Here is a 19,574-nt window from a genome sequence, read left to right on the forward strand (position 1 = left end):
CGCGCAGCATTCCACAGGCACCCAGCGCCAGGGCAGGGGGAGGAGAAATAGTGCCCGGCTCCCGGGGCGGAGGGAGACGAAAGGCAGCTGTCCGCCGTCCGCGGTGGGTCGCTGGCCCCTGCGGAGGGCGCTGGGGGGAGGCGAGTGGAGTTGCAGGGCAGAGGGGGTGAGGGGGTGAGCCTGGGGACACGGGGGGGGCGCTGTGGAGAACAAGGCAGGATGGGAGCAGTGATCCAGCAGCGAGGGAGGTGTGATGAGGCCGGGGTGGGGGCGGTGGAGACACCTCACTCTGGAGGTTGGGAGCGGGACTGGTTCCTTCCTGCCTGGGGAGAGAAGTTGCTGCCGGGGGGTGGGGGAGCAGCCGTGTGGTGTTGTTCTTAAAGGGGCAGTAACTCCTTGGCAAGCGATCTGGGTCCCCTCACTCCCCCCACCCCCGTAACAAATTTAGGATTTGCGAGCTGGGGTGAGGGAAGGTTTCACATGCAACCATAGAAAGTGGTGTAGTGTTTCCCAAATGCTTGTTGTGGAGACCAGTGCCAATAATAATCCCTCCGCTCCTTTGGTTTCCGGCAGCACTGAAAACTTTCTGATTTACAACAGACAAAACTAATAGTTTCAGAGAAAGGCTTACAAAAAAGGCGGTGACACCCCCCCCACACACACACACTTTGCCCTGGTGGAGGTACAGGGTGCCCTGCTTTCCTGTCCGCCACTCCTTTAAACAATTAGTGGCAGTGAGTTCTGGGGAAGGTGGTTATGAGACGCATTCACGTAGGCGGAAACGCGTTCTGCAATTCCTTTATAAATATTTGTCAGGAAGCAGTTGCCAAAGAAAGTATCATAGTTATGCAATGGTTTTTGTGGGCGAAAACTCGGCTTTTTCGCCTTCTGAAGGAGTTTTAAAAACAGGAAAATATTATGACTTACACAAGCTTTTCCACTGCATGCACGATCGCTCAAATAAATTTGTCAGTCTCTGAGGTGCCACAAGTACTCGTTGTTTTTCCTGATACAGCTACCACTCTGCGATCTTGCACATGTATTTCAGCCTCTGCATGCAGGATCGTGTATCGTAAACTGTTTTACACACTTTGGCATGTACCATCTTGCACTGGCAGAGGATGCTTCACATATTTAAAAAAAGCCAATATGAGACCTACTCCAGTGCAAGATCACGGTTACAAATAAAGAGTTAAAATAAAACAACAACACCGTACTTGGCTAGAAAAAGATGTGAAATTTTTTTAATCCATGGTTTTGCATTAGCAAAGTATGTTTCACCTATGTGGGTTGTTGTGTTCATTTTTGTACCCACGGTGTTGCACTGGGGTGTTTCATATAGGGTTTTTGGTTTTTTTTCGTACATCATATTACACTAGCAGGATCTCTTTAATAGGGCCTCTTTCGTTGTATCTTGAACTGGATGTAATTGACGTAGGCTCTTTCTGCTCCTACCTGATCGTGTACCAGCAAAGCATATTTTTACACATAGGCGGCTCTTTCTTTGTATGCGGGATCTTGCACGAGCGGAATGTTTTAAATAGGCAGTTGATTTTGCAGTGGCGAGATTTATTGTGCAATCTCTCCAAACGCGAGATTTTGCACCGACAAAGTATATTTCAGGCTAACAAAACTGCCTAAATATGGACTTTGTTTGCAGCGTCGCCTCGAGGAGCGTTCAGACCGCGCACGCTTGTTGGTGTCGGAAGGGAAGATGCTTTAAAGTCTTCTCCAGAGGAAAGAACGAAAGTGGATCGCCCACTGCTCCCGCTCTCGCGTTTCCTGTGCCAGGGCGTCCGGGTCATTAGGGGCGCCTTGTCCCTGACTCCGCTCGGCCCCGTGTTTTCCTTGGGTCCTGTCGCGTCCGCCCAGGCTCCGCCTCGCCCATCCCAAGGGGTGGGGTTCGGGGCTGGAATGGCGAGCGGCGCTTGGGTGCCAGGAGGCCACGTGGGGAAGCGAAGGCGGCCTCCTCTTTCCCTCGACTTCCCTTTTTTTCATCCCCCTCCTCGCACGCTTTTGCCCGGGCAGGTAACGCTGGGCACCCGCAGAATAGAGCCGGGGTAGGACGAGAGCAGAGGCTTTCTCGCCTGGGGGAGACTTAAAGTTACTGTTATAAGTTAATAGGCTTTCAAGGTATTGGCTCTTTAACGGCCTCTGTTTTTACTTTCCATTTTAGGGCATGCAACAATCTTCAGCCTGGCGCTGGCGGCCATTGGCCTGTTGGGGCCATTCTCCCAGAAGCTGTCCAAGCTCCAAAACACAACTCCTCGCCTCTATGTGCTGTGTGCATAATCCTGCAGTTAGGGCTTTACGCCTTCCATTTCAAGGAAGTACTGGGGACCCACTTTCATTAGGTAATATATTGCTGCTAATATATAGCTCTTGTTGCACAGCAAGCTACTTTGAATATCCTGACTGAAAGACCCACCCCAATAACCTCATAAGAAACAAAATACAAGAATCAGGCAAAATACGTTCTTCTTGGATCATGACCTGAAGGTTTGAGACTCAGACTTTGGCTGACTTCCAGCAGGAGGTAGCCTCTATTGTTCAATAAAACTGTTCTACTGTAGGCAGAAAGGTTTCACCCTTAGTGGCATTGCAGTTTGCATCAGGTCTTTTCATTCTGCTTTATGATAGCTCCCCAAGGCAGCGTGGTTTTGGGGGGTTAGGTTGGAAGCTAGAGGCAAAAGAGCTTAGTTCTTTGTGAAACTCCTTTTTCCCCCAGCCGCTTTGCTGCATGACCTTGGGCAAATCCTGTATCAATCATGTATGCCTTGGCTTCACCCTCTGTAAAATGGGGATAATATTACTGACTGACCCAGCTTTTAGATTCTTAGATGAAAGGTGCTGTTTCAGTGGAAAGTGTTGTTATCAAATTCACTACAAGCAATTCCTTTGGATCCTTGATAACAACAGTAGAATCAGTCAAATGCCCTTGATGCGCTGCATGGTCCCAGATACCTTTCAGAGTCTCTTTGTGTGCTGTCCTACCCCCTGAGGCCTGAGGGGACAGGGCTGCTGGAGCCTGGATTTTCCAGGAAGGGTAGTCTGTTTGCTTCTGGCCTCAGGACTGTGGACTGCTCTTCTTTTTGACATGAGAAGGACCATTGGAATGATCCTCTTTTAAAGGAGGTTTAAAAACTTTTTAAAATTATAAATATCAGAAGGCCTTCAGCAGATTGTGTTGCCTTATAGTGAGTTGAAGAGGAGTTATAATATTGTATACTTTAAGCCATTTAATCTGTACTTGGTTTATTTCAGAGTTGTTATGTTTTGTATCTAGGCACAGGCAATTAACATTTTGATATGGTTTGGTTTTGCACTATTTAGTTAGTGAGCAGTTAACTATTTACTAGATACTTTCTGTTTTGTGGAGCTAGCTGAGAAGAGCCATTGCTTTAATAGCTATATGTAAGTCTTACAATTGCAATTTACTTTAACTTGTAATATCACTGTGTTTTATTACAAATGTTTCTAAAATATGATGTGGTAGGGTATAGCAAAAGGGAAACATTTTGTCTTGGCTATTAGAATGCAGGGCTTCAGTTAATGAATTTACAATAAACAATGGAATATATACAATGTCTACTTATTGTCTTCCCAGCCCGCAAGCATTCATTATATATATATATATATATATATATAGCTTTAAAAGTTTCTTAAGACCTGATTAGTACTTTAATAGATTTGTTTTGGTAACTGTTTGTTAGTTGACTACACTGCAGACTTCTTTTAAAAAAAAGGTCAAACAGTCTTCTAGCAAGACCATTGTGTATTTCTGCAGTGAGAAATCTTCGCTGCCAAGGAGAACTTCTTGGCTTAAATTTTAAAAAATAATGATTCAAATCTCCTAGCCATTTTTTTTACATCCTTGGCATTGTTTTTGCAGAGTCAACTTTTAACTCCACACCACAATAGGGAGCAGCTAAACAGAAAAAAAAATGGATAAAGGTAAATTTTGTTGGTCACCTTTCTTGCTAAGGATATTGGAATATAGCTATGTCGTCTTAAAGCACACAGTAAAGAATAAGTAACAATGGTACTAATACCTACTCAAAGCAGAATGAACAATTAAAGTTATATTTAAGTCACTGGGCCAGAATCTTTGATTTCCCATACAGATGTAAAAAGTAATTAGCTTCTAACTGTGCACGTTTTAGGTGCAGATTACAGACTCCATTACAATACTGTTAAAATGCTAAGTATTTATGTGTTCAGTTTAGCAACACCACAATGCAGCATGTTGGACATTTAAAAAAAAAATTCTTCCACTGAAATTAAGTGTGCGGTGTATAAAAACATATTTGCACTTTTCCTGGAACACATGGAAGGGCAGAAAAAATAAAGCAAATGCTTGTAGTGTTCAAACATTCTACTTGAGACACAGGATTAAGTAATGTAATGTTTGCTGCATAGTTGGGAAATATATTTTATTAATACAAGACAAAAACTTCGCTGTAGTAAAGCAAAAATGCGATAGCCAGACCCAACTTTGGTAAAATACTACTGTTAGCAGATACTTTAAACAAGAAAGAAAAATAAAGAATTAGCCAAGTTTGAGATCTTGGTTAGGTTTGCTTTTCTCGTAAAATAATGAGACAAAAAATGTTGCAGATATCATAGTTATAGATCATCTTCTTGAAATGAAGGCAGACCATAAAACATTAATAAATTAGTGTGAAAATGATAGGTCAAAACAGCTGGTTAGTTGGTTGAAATTACATAAAATAGAGCACTCTGTAGGTGTTGTTCCAAATATTAGAAATAGTTATTAGTGACCAGAAATAGTAATCAATGACCAGTACAGTTCTTTCTGTACTATTCTTTCATTTTTATGTTTTTCTTCTAGAGACATGCAACATTTTTGTTAGCCACCTTAATTTGTTTGAAAGCCAACAGCAGTTTAACTGTATATTTCAGGTGTGTTTCAGAAACTGAAAAAGTCTTTAACTGATTTAGCAGCTGAGGCATTCTTCATCACACTATCCGATTATTGGCATATTAAGCAGTAGATACTGCAAAACTAAACAAACCGAAATGGAAGTTTTGCCCTTACCAAATACATATATTTTAACTACTAACCAAATTAATAAACAAATTGCTTTGCATTTATAATATTAATCATGGATAATTATGATCAAGACCAACAGAAATCCACAAGTCTGTTCTCTTTGAATTTTGTCATATCTGGTATCCCACAGAACCCAAGTTTTCATTTAAAAATGTATATAAATATATGCCTGACTCTTACTGATTATGTACCTTGCCTTCCTAGTTTAAAGGAATGTGTGATTGCTGTGTTCAGTCAGCCTTGCAGAAAAACTAGCGCAAACAAATTAAAACAATAGACACAAAGGTGCAATACCTACCTCCTCTCCCCCACTCCGCTCCATCCACAAGAAGCCATTTATTTTTCATATGGGTAACCCTTTAAATGTCAGTACTGTAGAAAGAAGAATGCTATATGTGATCAGAGAGAAAAACACTTCAAGAATTGAGTTGGTGTTTTTAAAAAGTTCAGTTTCAGTCCTGTTTTTTAAGAGTGATTAGGACAGATTTTTCTAATTTAATATGTAATCTGAAAATATTAGACATCAGGATAAGAGTTTCATTTAACAGACCTCCAGATAGGCTATTTTTGGACGAGAAGTTCAGATTTGCAGTACATCTCATAGCTCAGTTTAATCTTTTGATTTCTTTCCAGCTGCAAAGGCTAAGTAGTTGTAAATACCTCTTGTCAATCTAGAAAGTTGGCTACTCTCACACAAGCAAGTAACTAAGAATCCGCTGGGCAAATTCAATGGGAGTTGCTCTGAAAACTTTCATTTGGGTCTGCAGTATTAATTCATGGCAGGTCTGTAATTATACAAAAGAAACAGTATATATCTTACATCTTGGTTCTGAATTTCTTAGCAGCATGAAATATGGTTATCACCATACTCTAGAAGTAAGTATTTACGGTCACCATTGAAAGAGTATGAGTAATGGAGACAACAACTAGATACTCAAATGACACAAAGCGCTTACAGTATGTTTTCCTTTCAGTGTTCTTTCAATGCAGAGTAAATATTATTCCAGCTCTTAGAAATCATCATTCTTTCCCCCTTTTTATTTCAACATGGTTGCAGATTTTTCATTCACGAAAAGGTTAAAGGCGTTCCCCATCGCAAGAGGGATTATCTTACCAGAGGATTCTGGGACTGCAGATGTATACTGCGGCAAAATCCTAAATTCATCGGAAAAAAATCATTTCCAGACCCCAGCTGCTAAAAATAATAGAATTATAGTAAATCATTGATAAGATTAAAACATAAACCCATTTTTACATTCCAAAGTATTTTAAACATGAGTCTTTTCTCTTAATTCATTTCTTAAATAATGCAAATTTTAAAGTAGCTTTCCTATCCCGAGCACACAGCGCCATGAAATCGATAATTTTTGATCTTTTGGTTAGTAGGCAACATGGTGAGCTATTGCAGTGACTGCAGGCAGCAGACATGTTCTTGTAAGCTAAAAATTTTCATATTGTTTTTGAGCCATTGAGATTTGTAGATGGGATACAGCCAGTTATACCTTCAGCTCGCACTTTGCTGTAAGGACGTAAAACAGCGCAGTTTTAGCTATACATATAAATATAAATATATATTTTAAAAACAAGAAGCATTACTGGATTTTAAACAAAAAATTATGTAAAAAGAGTGGCTGGTGTGATTATAATCACATCATGCAGGGTCCACGGTTTCCATTTAGTGAAATTTCGCAGAGGGCAAGTTCTTAAGAACATCCCTGCTGTGCAGAGTGAAAAGCATGAACAAACCAAAGACAGAATTCATCTGTGTTTATATTTTACAGACAATGAAAAACCTACTCTTTGTATGCCTTTTTTTCCACCTTATTATTTCATGAAAACTGCAGCATTTTCCCCACCCCCACCCGAACTCTCACCACCCAGCACTGCGGTGTGCGGTGTTTCTTTCTCTCTTTTTTTTTTCCCCCCCCTCTTCTTCTTTTTTGCTTTCACAAATTCTGCACGCGCCATCTTTGTCTATTGTTATTCTTTTCTAATTTCAGTTACCCATTCTCTTTCAAATCAGTTAATAAATAGAACGCTAAATGCCTGATGGATGCTTGTGTGTTTAATTTTGTTCCCCATTTTGCTCTGAAAAATAATAATTAAAAAACCCCACGCCCCACCCCAAGAATTTTCTAGTATTACCGTAACCTGTTGTGTATAGTGGTTATAAAAATATTATTAACATAATAGCAACAGCTGAAGCCTAAATAGAAGCTAGGAGATAATTAATGTGCTACAATAAATTAATTTGCTGCAGGTGCTTGTGCTCTGAACTGCATAACCCAAACCGTTTCAAGTCTGAATACAATTACAAGTCTCCCCACATGCTAAAACAAAATGCAGAGTGAAATATCTTGTTGTTATAAATATCTTGTGTGCCTGTTGTCAAAGACCATCCTCTGCCCTGAACATTTTAGCCATCAGTAGAGAAGTGGAACAGACAATTTAAAAACCCTAGTAGAAATGTATATATATTTAAAGACGCTCCTGTGATATGTCCTGGCTTGAAGATGTAATGTCTGCCTATATATTAAATTACACCAATCATCTCTAACCTTCTGTATTCCAGAGTTTTGTAGGTAAAGACTTACTGAGATATTGCATATGTATAATTGGGAAGGTGTGGGTTGTAAGCATCTCAATAGTAACTGATGCAAATTTGTATATTTTCCATTTACTTTATAGTAGAGAAAAGCAATTGTATTTGCTGTTCAGTTGATAGAATCTGCAGTGAATTAGATGAAGAATTTTACTCTCCTCTCTGATAAACAGTATTAATGGGAGCCGGTTGTAGTTTACCTTTCAGAAATATGCCAAGTAACACACTGCAGCACGCTAAGACTACAAGGACAGGAGGCTGAGTGAAGCTAAACTGCCCAGAAGCAACTGTCCATTTTCATTCTTGCACCACAGTGCGATGATTAACTTTGTGCATGTAAAAAGAAGAACATACAGACGTAATTGCCTGAAACTTTGTGAAGAAGCTGAACTAAGGCTGAAGTTTAGAACTAAATTAAGCTGATTTTTCTTCATTAACATTCTACTAATGGAAATTAGTTTTCTGTCTTCATTACCACAATGTACACTGCACTCTTTTGAAAATGTAATTTAAGCAAAGAGTTGTATATTGTGTATTTTAATAGATTGCTCATTCGCTGAGTAAACTTAAAATTTTTTTTCTGTAATCTAACAAAAGTAATAGTGTGTGTATCCTAACAGGAACTATCAAACTAATTTCTTGGAGACTGCATAGATTTTATCTATATTTTTGTTTAACTTACCAGTGAGTACTTGGAGGGAACCTTGATGCTGAAACACCACTTGCACTGCACTCTGAGTTGGCTGCGAGGTTTGATGCATAAAAGATATTCTTAAAAGGCCTGATGAGCTGCCCTTACGCACATTGGTAACTGTTTACTGACATGAGAAATCCTACTGATGAAGTCAATTGTATTACTCATGTGAACAAGAGTAAGGGTTGCATAAATAGGGCCTAAACTAGAATTTGTATGCCTAGTACCTTAATGAGAAATACCTACAACCATCAGTTATTCAAAGATCTATATACTGTACCAGAGAAATTTTCTTGGTTTATATGAAAGCTTTGGTGTCAGAATCTATTTTATTTCTCCTGCTTCTTCCCATCCACTTTAAGGGCCTGATTCTTAAGTCCTTACATACACCAAGCTTCTGTTGATGCCAGTAGTTATTTTGCTAGGGTAACAACTGCAAGATCAGTCCCTATATTTTAGATATTCCAGTAATGTCCATAACAGTTTATTATAATATTCCAAAAAAGAATTATCCCGTTTATTAAAATGTACCACTAATTTGCATATGTAGCTCCATAAAACAAAAACCAAGATACTTTTTCTCAAACTTCTGCACAAAATGTATATTTCTATAATCCAAGTCCATAATTTTTCTTCTCCCACCGTAAACTTGGTACTATAACATGGGCAACGTTAGGCTTCATCCTGGGAGCACCACCAAAAAAAACCCATCTGATTTGGAAGTAATTCAGGATCAAGCTCTTAGCCAGAAAAATAAGATGGAGTGATATTGTCTTGTTCCCAATAGCAGGCCATGTTTTGCTTTCAGTTGATTTCAATAGGACTTCTGATTAAAAACTGACAGTACAACATGACTGAAGGAATAAAAGATAACTACGTTATTCAAAACACGAATTATACTATCATTATTCCGGAGCAGCAATAGTTACCTTGTCAACAATTTGTAACTTTGTTTTCTATCTAAAGTACTTAGATAGAAAACATAGTGTCTGAGCACCTCACAGTGTACACAAATTTACAAATAGGGAACTGAGGGAGACTAAAGGACAGATTTTCAAAGGTATTTAGGTGTCTAAAGATGGAGATAGGTGCCTGTTGGGATTTTCTAAAGGGCTTAGCTGCCTAACTCCCATTGAAGGGAGCAAGGTGCTTTTGAAAAATCCCACTAGGTGCCTATCTGCATCTTTAGGCATCTAAATACCTTTGACAACTCTGTCCCCAAATCACTTGCTCAGTCACAGAAGAAGGAGGCATAGCAGGACATTGAACCCAAGTCTCTTGAGTCCTAGGCTAGACCCCAATCAATGGAGCATCCTTTCTCCCTATTCCTAGTCACTATAAAGAAAAATATAGCAGGTTTTAGTGGCAATTGGCATACATGTGGTGAGTATTTATTTGAGGGAAAAGGGATGTGTGTGTATAGTTTCTTTATTTCAAGAGAAGGTATATATGTGAGGAAGAGAAAATGGATGGATGCAAGACGATACGACAGTCATACATTGTATTGCTGGCTGTATGTATGTAACAAAACTATCTTTTCGTGGGCTAGACTGGGTTCTCAAACTTCATTGCACCATGACCCCCTTCTGACAACAAAGTTACTACAGGACCCCAGGAGGGGGGCGGAGCCCAAGCTCGGCCACCCTGGGTGGGGGGGCGGGAGAGAAGACCACAGCCCAAGCCATGCCACCCTGGATGTGGTGGAGAGGGGGCAACAGCCTGAGCCCTGTTGTCCCAGGTGGGACTGGAGCTAGAGCTTCACCCTGGGTCCCAGCAAGTCTAATGCTGGCCCTGGCAACCCCATTAAAATTGGGTTATAACCCACTTGAGGTGCATCCGATGAAGTGAACTGTAGCTCACGAAAGCTTATGCTCAAATAAATTGGTTAGTCTCGAAGGTGCCACAAGTACTCCTTTTCTTTTTGCGAATACAGACTAAGACGGCTGCTACTCTGAAACCTACAGTTTGAGAACCGCTGGGCTAGAGTGACTAAAGATTCCATTTTATTATAACTATTGACTGGGGGGCCCAGTTCTGCCAGATCCTGAGCACCAGCTACAACAGGCCTTCCCCTAGAAGTGAGGGAAATCAGTGGACTTCTCACATACTTACAGTTAAGCACATATGTGAGTGCTTTGCTGGATCAGGGCCTATGGTACCTGTCCTTCTGCAGGAATAAAAGCCTTTATTTGAATTTCATCCATCACATACACAGAACACATTTCTGTGATTTCTCTCTTTAAAGGGGCACTGTCAAGTGGAAATCTAGTCAACATTAACAAATGAGTTAAAAGCACTTTCATATGGTACTTCTACCCTTGAGTCTCCAGCTAATTTTTATGGGGTTTACAGTTGCATTTTTTTGTTTTAAAAAAAAAGTTTGTCTCTACACCAGCTCTCACCTCTAGTCTTTAGGGTTGCCAACGCTCCAGGATTGTCCTGGAGTCACCAGGAATTAAAGATCAAGTCGTGATGAAACCTCCAGGAATACATCCAACCAAAATTGGCAACCCTATCTAGTCTCCATCCCCGCCAGATCCATGCCAAGAGATTCACCCACCTGACCTCAGCAGCCTTGTATGCGCTTTTCCAGGTAAAGCCCACAGGGCTCAAGGGGTGACAATAGGCACCAATTCCTCAGCCTAGCCAGTTACCTCCCTCTCTTTCAATACAGACTGTGGTGAGAGGACTGTGGTGAGAGCTCTGCCAGGTCTAGAGGTGTGGGGGCTGTGACGTTCCCCTCTGGTGTTATCTGGACCAGTGATTTGCTAGGTTACTCCAATCCCTGACTCTGGGAGCCAGCCTTACCCTGCTCTGCTGTGAGAACCCCCACTCCTGGGCTGTTCACGAACAGCCTCTGGCATGTAAGCTGCTCCTTGGATTGTGCAACTGAATGATGCTAGCCAATATCTCCGGTCCCAGATACAACCCTAGGAACCGCTGTCTTGCAGTGTCCAGTTATGCCCGCTGGACACTCCAAGCTTACATGAGTTCATCAATTTAACAAAGAAATTGATATGCACAAGGCTTGTTATCCCAAGGGGAGTCTCTGACACACTTCAAACTAAACGCACTGCTTCAGGTAGAATAAACAAACAGATTTATTCACTATAAAGATAGATTTTAAGTGATTATAAGTCAAAGCATAACAAGTCAGATTTAGTCAAATGAAATAAAATCAAAACACATTCTAAGCTGATCTTAACACTTTCAGTGCCCTTACAAACTTAGATGCTTCTCACCACAGGCTTCCTGGTTTCCCTTCAGTCAGGCTCTCCCCTTTGATCAGTGCTTCAGTTGCTTGGCAAATGTCTCTCCCTTTTATCATGTCCTTTCTTCCCTCTTGGCTTTGTGCCCCCACCCCCAACTTCAGAGTCAGGGGAGCATTACCTGATCACAGTCCCAAACTGACCAAAGGAAGGGGGGTGACTCACTTGAGAGTCCAACAGGTCCTTTTGTTGCTACCTAGGCCAGCATCCTTTGTTCCTGTGAGTCTGGGCTGGGTTTGTCCCATACATACCTTGATGAGGTGTGAACTGCCGCTCTGCTCTTAGAGAGTTTTTGCCTGGGCTTATTTTAAGCCATGAAGACACATTTTCAGCCTCATAACTATATACATGAAATTATAACCTATAACATTACTATAACATTACTGTCACAACAATTACTATAACATCACTATAACAACAATGCTCAGTGCATCATGAGCCTTCCGAAGACACCCAACATGACAAACTTTGCATTGGATACCATATAGTCATTTTATAAGGATGGACATGGGGGTGTAGGGTGTTCCCCCGAGGTACAGAATGTCACAGGGGCATTGCTGCAGAAGTGGCTGCCCTCCCTTGCCTACAAAAGGGGGGGGGGAAATGTGGGCAGAGAGGACACTTTCACACATGGATCAGGCAGGGGATAATTTGGCCCCTGGTAATGGCTAACAATTTCTGCCAGCAACAAAGCTGCATCTGGTGGGGGGCTTGAATTCAAGATTTCTGAGTTCTACTCTCAGCTCTTCTGCTGACTCAGTCTGTGACCCTGGACAGGTCAACCTCTCTGTGCCTCACATTACCTACCTCCACGAGCATTGTGAGGCTTAAGTAACTAATATTTGCAAAAAGAACAGGAGTACTTGTGACATCTTAGAGACTAACAAATTTATTTGAGCATAAGCTTTCATGGGCTACAGTCCACTTCATCAGATGCATAGAATGGAGCATATAAGTAAGAAGATAGATAGATATACATACAGAGAAGGTGGAAGTTGCCATGCAAACTATAAGAGGCTAATTAATTAAGATGAGCTATTATCAGCAGAAGAAAAAAACTTTTGTAGTGATAATCAAGATGGTCCATTTAGACAGTTGACAAGAAGGTGTGAGGATACTTAACATGGGGAAATAGATTCAATATGTGTAATGACCCAGCCACTCCCAGTCTCTATTCAAACCCAAGTTAATGGTATCTAGTTTGCATATTCATTCAAGCTCAGCAGTTTCTCATTGGAGTCTGTTTTTGAAGCTTTTCTGTTGCAAAATTGCCACCTTTAAATCTGTTACTGAGTGGCCAAAGAGGTTGAAGTGTTCTCCTACCAGTTTTTGAATGCTACGGTTCCTGATGTCAGATTTGTGTCCATTTATTCTTTTGCGTAGAGACTGTCCAGTTTGGCCAATGTACATGGCAGAGGGGCATTGCTGGCACATGATGGCATATATCACGTTGGTAGATGTGCAGGTGAACGAGCCCCTGATGGCGTGGCTAGTGTGATTAGGTCCTATAATGGTGTCACTTGAATAAATATGTGGACACTGTTGGCATCGGGTTTTGTTGCAAGGATAGGTTCCTGAGTTAGTGTTTTTGGTGTGTGGTGTGTGGTTGTGTCCTTCAATGAAAGGTGCTATAGAAGTGCTCTTGTCAGCACTGAATTTTGAGACTGTAGCCTGCAGGCTCGTTCACCTCAGTGTTCACCTCAGTTCTGCTAAACAGACAAACATTTATTTTTGCACAGGAAAATGCACTGGGGGTGTCATAGGGCAAGCCCTGGTAGTGCAGCTCCTCGCTTAGAAGCCCTGGATGGCAGCCATTCCCTTCTACAACCTACTTCCTTAATCCCTCCCAGCTTTGCTGCTTTTGCCACTGCCTGACCACCACCCATCACACCCCTAGCCCCAGTTCCGATTTAGGAGCCACACAGTTTATCAAATGATTTTTGTAATCAATTAACATTGCTGCATAATGGTGCAGAATGTAGTACAGCTGTGCTGCATGAATAATGCAGTGAGGCCTCCCAATTTAAGTCTGATGTGGCACACAATACAAGGGGCCTTGAATATGACTGACCTCATGCTATAGAAGGAAGAGGGAGCTAATTAGGAGGTCTGGCAGGGGTAGGGATCCTCAGTGCAAATACAGAAAAATCCTAATAGTAGAAGGGGGGAGTCAGCTGCCAACAGACTCTCCTTTGAAGATCTCAGAAACCTGATCTTTTTTCCGGCTGCAAGCAGCCCTCTTCCCATTACATCCTGCCCCTACAGAGGGAGGGATGGAGAGCAAATTGTCAATGGCCTCAATACCTTCCTCCTCTCTCCCACTCCACCCTGCAGATCACTGTTGTTGGAGAGAGTCCCCCTGCTGATCCTGTAGTACCAGAGATGGGTGGCACGCACCTCTCCATTGTAACGTGTTAACCAATTGCATTTGTCAGTAAAGAGCAGCTAAACATTTCTTGTGGATCTGCAAATAACATCTGGAACTCTTATTTGCTTTCAGACCCATTTAATTTCCAAATATTCAGCGCTATAAGCATCTAACAATTCTCCATGAGAGCTAAATCCTGCATCTTCGCAGGGGGTTAGACTAGATGACCCTTATGGTCCCTCCTAACCCTATGGTTCTATGATAATACTTACAATAAAAATACAGATAGACTCCAATGTTTCCTTACTTCAACTGTCTGAGTCACATAGTATCTGACATTTGTATCTGATCCTGTACCTAAAATATGAAAACTGTCCCTCAAGGCCTTTACAAAAATCAGTATTACCTACATGATGGAGAGATGACACTTTTCCTTGCTCCCCTCCGCATCAATCTGTATTCACCCTTTTTGCCCCTTAGGGTATGTCTACACTACGAAATTAGGTCGAATTTATAGAAGTCGGTTTTTTAGAAATCGGTTTTATATATTCGAGTGTGTGTGTCCCCACAGAAAATGCTCTAAGTGCATTAAGTGCATTAACTCGGTGGAGTGCTTCCACAGTACCGAGGCTAGAGTCGACTTCCGGAGCGTTGCACTGTGGGTGGCTATCCCACAGTTCCCGCAGTCTCCGCTGCCCATTGGAATTCTGGGTTGAGATCCCAATGCCTGATGGGGCTAAAACATTGTCGCGGGTGGTTCTGGGTACATATCGTCAGGCCCCCGTTCCCTCCCTCCCTCTGTGAAAGCAAGGGCAGACAATCGTTTCGCGCCTTTTTTCCTGTGCAGACGCCATATCACGGCAAGCATGGAGCCCGCTCAGCTCACTGTCACCATATGTCTCCTGGGTGCTGGCAGACGCGGTACTGCATTGCTAACAGCAGCAGCAACCCATTGCCTTGTGGCAGCAGACGGTGCAATAGGACTGGTAGCCGCCATCGTCACGTCCGAGGTGCTCCTGGTCGCCTGTGTGAGGTCGATCAGGAGCGCCTGGGCAGACATGGGCGCAGGGACTAAATTTGGAGTGACTTGATCAAGTCATTCTCTTTAGTCCTGCAGTCAGTCCTATTGAACCATCTTATGGTGAGCAGGCAGGTGATACGGATTGCTAGCAGTCCTATTGCATCATCTTCTGCCGGGCAGGCAAGAGATGAGGATGGCTAGCAGTCCTATTGTATCATCTTCTGCCAAGCAGCCATGAGATGTGGATGGCATGCAGTCCTTCTGCACTGTCTGCTGCCAGCCAAAGATGTAAAAGATAGATGGAGCGTATCAAAACAAGAAATAGACCAGCTTTGTTTTGTACTCATTTGCAAACCCCCCCTCCCCCCGCCCCCGTCTAGGGGACTTATTCCTCTAGGTCACACTGCAGTCACTCACAGAGAAGGTGCAGCGAGGTAAATCTAGCCATGTATCAATCAGAGGCCAGACTAACCTCCTTGTTCCAATAAGAACAATAACTTAGGTGCACCATTTCTTACTGGAACCCTCCGTGAAGTCCTGCCTGAAATGTAAAGCCTTGATGTAAAGCCACCCCCTTTGTTGATTTTAGCTCCCTGTAAGCCAACCCTGTAAGCCATGTCGTCAGTCGCCCCTCCCTGCGTCAGAGCAACGGCAAACAATCGTGCATCTGAGTTGAGAGTGCTGTCCAGAGCAGTCACAATGGAGCACTCTGGGATAGCTCCCAGAGGCCAATACCGTCGAATTGTGTCCACAGTACCCCAAATTTGACCCGGCAAGGCCGATTTAAGCGCTAATCCACTTGTCAGGGGTGGAGTAAGGAAATCGATTTTAAGAGCCCTTTAAGTTGAAATAAAGGGCTTCATCGTGTGGACAGGTGCAGGTTTACATCGATTTAACGCTGCTAAATTCGATCTAAAGTTCTAGTGTAGACCAGGGCTTACTGTCTGATAATTTGAGAGCTCTGTATTCTTTAGAACTGGTCAAATAGTTTTACAAAATGATTCTTGAGTATTTTCTTGAATAAAAGCACTCAACCAGGTTTTCTGTGATTTGTCGGTTCATACCATTGCAAGTGTTGGATGACTCTTGCGTATTCAGGGGCAGTGATTATGAGACCCAAAACCTATACATATTTTTACTCAAGCCTTCATTCATTTTAAAAATTGTACCATAAATTCATTTTTTGTTGTTCTTTCTTACTCATTATTCATCTGTTTAAAAAGTGTTCATCAAGCAGAAACAATACCATGTGATCACTCACTAACTGGTCAAAGTGAACAGTTCACAAAAAACCACATAGAATGAAAATTATTCATTAAACTAATTTAAAATTATTCTCTAGCCAAAAAAAGGGCTAAATTCGTAACACATATTCGAATCAAATAATTCAACCCACTCTAATCTGAAAGATTTCTAGGTAGGCATCTGCCTCAGCCCAATAATAAAAACACTATCCGTAGCGTTAGCTAGTTCAGGATTATAGGATGTTGTTACAGAAAAGGTGGCACTAATAGATTGTATTGGAGCTGAGATCCAAAGTAAAGCAGCTGTACATCAGAGAGAAAATCAGAGCCAAGAGACTGATAATGAGTATGGTAAGTATTTTTTCTGCTTATGGGTGGAAAAGCCAGAGAAGTCTCTTTTTCAAGACAAAGCACATAGTAATTTGATCATAAAAGTCTCCTAATGGGTACTATGTGATGTAGAGTAAATGTGTTCATTTCAATACATTATTCCTATATCTCTGCATTCTTTTAAGAGTGCTCCACACTGTAGTGTGTACGTTATTGCAATGGTATCACTAACTGTAGGCAGAGCTAATTCACCTCTTTTATTATTACTATTATTTTTGTTATTCATATTTATATTGCAGCAGCTCCCAGAGATTTGAATTAGTGTTCGGGGGGCCTGTTTTGCTAGCAGTGTACAGACACATGCAAAGGCACTGTCCCTGTCCTGAAGAGCTTATAATCTAAGATGACAAGTGACATACAAAAGGCAGGGGAGGAATATAATAATTATAGGCAGGGTGGGTAGCACCATATATTGTTAAGGTTGCCTGTTTCTTCTATAAGATCTAGGTTTCAGTTGCTTATAATTTTGCCAAAATTTACCATTTGTTAATATCTCGGGCTTCTGCTATTCAGGGTTCATTAATTTCATGTCTCCCCGCCAGCTCCTAAGTGTAGGGGCGCCCAGGGGGCTCTGCACGCTACCCCTTCCCAAAGTGTCGGCTCTGCAGCTCCCATTGGCCAGTGCGCAGAGCCGCCTAGCCAGTGCCATGCATAGGAGCCAGAGGGGGACATGCTGCTGCTTCCGGGAGCTGCTTGAGGTAAGCGCACTATGGTAATACAAATAACAAACAACAATAAATATGTTCTGGATTTTCCACAGGAAAAATTCTTTTGGAATGAGAGGAAATGTTTTCTGTCCATAAATCCTCTATGATCTCTTCCTTATTAAGAGAAACTCCAACTGACCGCTATTCCTACCTACATGCCTCCAGCTTTCACCCAGACCACACCACACGATCCATCGTCTACAGCAAAGCTCTACGATACAACCGCATTTGCTCCAACCCCTCAGACAGAGACAAAAACCTACTAGATCTCTATCAAGCATTCTTACAACTACAATACCCACCTGCTGAAGTGAAGAAATAAATTGACAGAGCCAGAAGAGTAGCCAGAAGTCACCTACTACAGGACAGGCCCAACAAGGATAATAACAGAACTCCACTAACCATCACCTTCAGCCCCCAACTAAAACCTCTCCAACGCATCATCAAGGATCTACAACCTATCCTGAAGGATGACTCATCATTCTCACAAATCTTGGGAGACAGGCCAGTCCTTGCCTACAGACAGCCCCCCAACCTGAAGCAAATACTCACCAGCAACCACACACCACACAACAGAACCACTAACCCCGGAACCTATCCTTGCAACAAAGCCTGTTGCCAACTGTGTCCACATATCTATTCAGGGGACACCATCATAGGGCCTAATCACATCAGCCACACTATCAGAGGCTTGTTCACCTGCACATCTACCAATGTGATGTATGCCATCATGTGCCAGCAATGCCCCTCTGCCATGTACATTGGTCAAACTGGACAGTCTCTACGTAAAAGAATAAATGGACACAAATCAGATGTCAAGAATTATAACATTCATAAACCAGTCGGAGAACACTTCAATCTCTCTGGTCACTCAATTACAGACCTAAAGGTTGCAATATTACAACAAAAAGACTTCAGAAACAGACTCCATCGAGAGACTGCTGAATTGGAATTAATTTGCAAACTGGATACAATTAACTTAGGCTTGAATAGAGACTGGGAGTGGATGTGTCATTACACAAAGTAAAACTATTTCCCCATGTTTATTTCCCCACCCCCCACCGCTCCTCAGACGTTCCTGTTAACTGCTGGCAATGGCCCACCTTGATTATCACTACAAAAGGTTTTCTCCCCCCTCCCCACTCTCCTGCTGGTAATAGCTCATCTTAAGTGATCACTCTCCTTACAATGTGTATGATAACACCCATTTTTTCATGTTCTGTGTGTATATAAATCTCCTCATTGTATTTTCCACTGAATGCATCCGATGAAGTGAGCTGTAGCTCACGAAAGCTTATGCTCAAATCAATTGGTTAGTCTCTAAGGTGCCACTAGTACTCCTTTTCTTTTTGCGAATACAGACCAACACGGCTGCTACTCTGAATCCAACATTAGTAGGAGTCATCTGCCTTTCCCCTTCCATTAGGATGTTGGAAATGTTTCCTATTGAAATATGAATCTTAATTTTCAACCGTTCATTTTAGAAAATGCTCAGTTAATGAAATGAAGTCCATATTTCAAGAGAGAGACACTGTTCAGTGATCAGTTTGTCTCCATCCCATTAAAAACAGCACTGGCTCAGTGTGGCCCTTAGATAATGGACATAAGTCCTTATGAAGTTATTGGTATTTATACCAATCTGAGGGCAGAAATGAGCCCCAAACAGGCCTGCCCTCAACATTTTGGCACCTGAGGCTGGGAACTCAAATGACGCCCCCATGCCCCCTCGCTTAGGCCAAAACTTTGAAAGGTCTCAGTTCTGCCTTCTTCCTGTTCTCCTCCTCTCATGGTACTGCTCTGCTACCTACCCCAATAAAGGAGAACTAACAACTTAAAATGCCTTGTTCAAAAATTTTAAGTAACACTTAACTTTCAAATGCCTGAACAGCAAATGTAACTTTTCTTGTCTGCATAGTAAACACTGGCATTTTTATCTGTTTGAATAATCAAAGTGGTGCTTTCTGTGCCTTCTTGGTTGCAAAGATTTGAACTGTTTCCTGCTGAAGGTCCACAGTCTGGGCCAGCTCATGCTCTATTGAGATGGTTGCCAGGCCAACCAGCCTCTCCTGTGTCATTGTGGAATGTAGATGTGTTTTTATTAAATTCAGCTTGGAGAAGCTGTGTTCTCCACTGGCACCTGTTACGGGAAGTGTTAGAAGTATGCGCAGAGCAACAAAAACATTTGGAAAGAGGGTCATCTTATTT

The 19,574-nt window shown here is 42.0% G+C and overlaps 2 long non-coding RNA genes across 5 annotated transcripts in view; one reads left to right on the top strand and one right to left on the bottom strand.

Moving 5' to 3' along the window:
• The first annotated feature begins 71 nt into the window (after nucleotides 1-71).
• Nucleotides 72-18,606, top strand: LOC141982930 (uncharacterized). Of its 4 annotated transcripts, none has more exons than XR_012638248.1 (4): nucleotides 72-103; nucleotides 2,177-2,354; nucleotides 3,893-3,954; nucleotides 7,872-9,974. It is a non-coding gene; the product is annotated as an uncharacterized LOC141982930 (long non-coding RNA). The 4 variants fall into 4 exon arrangements; XR_012638249.1 differs by lacking the exons at nucleotides 72-103; nucleotides 7,872-9,974 and adding exons at nucleotides 1,790-2,060; nucleotides 17,423-18,606; XR_012638246.1 differs by lacking the exon at nucleotides 72-103 and adding an exon at nucleotides 1,791-2,060.
• LOC141982931 (uncharacterized) overlaps nucleotides 5,270-19,574 on the bottom strand; it is a 256,946-nt gene continuing 242,641 nt past the window's right edge. Inside the window, exon 4 of the long non-coding RNA XR_012638250.1 lies at nucleotides 5,270-5,446. This is a non-coding gene — a long non-coding RNA (uncharacterized LOC141982931). The remainder of the gene's footprint in view (nucleotides 5,447-19,574) is intronic.

The sequence above is a fragment of the Natator depressus genome, chromosome 2 (assembly GCF_965152275.1).
Source record: "Natator depressus isolate rNatDep1 chromosome 2, rNatDep2.hap1, whole genome shotgun sequence".
Lineage (NCBI taxonomy): Eukaryota > Metazoa > Chordata > Testudines > Cheloniidae > Natator > Natator depressus.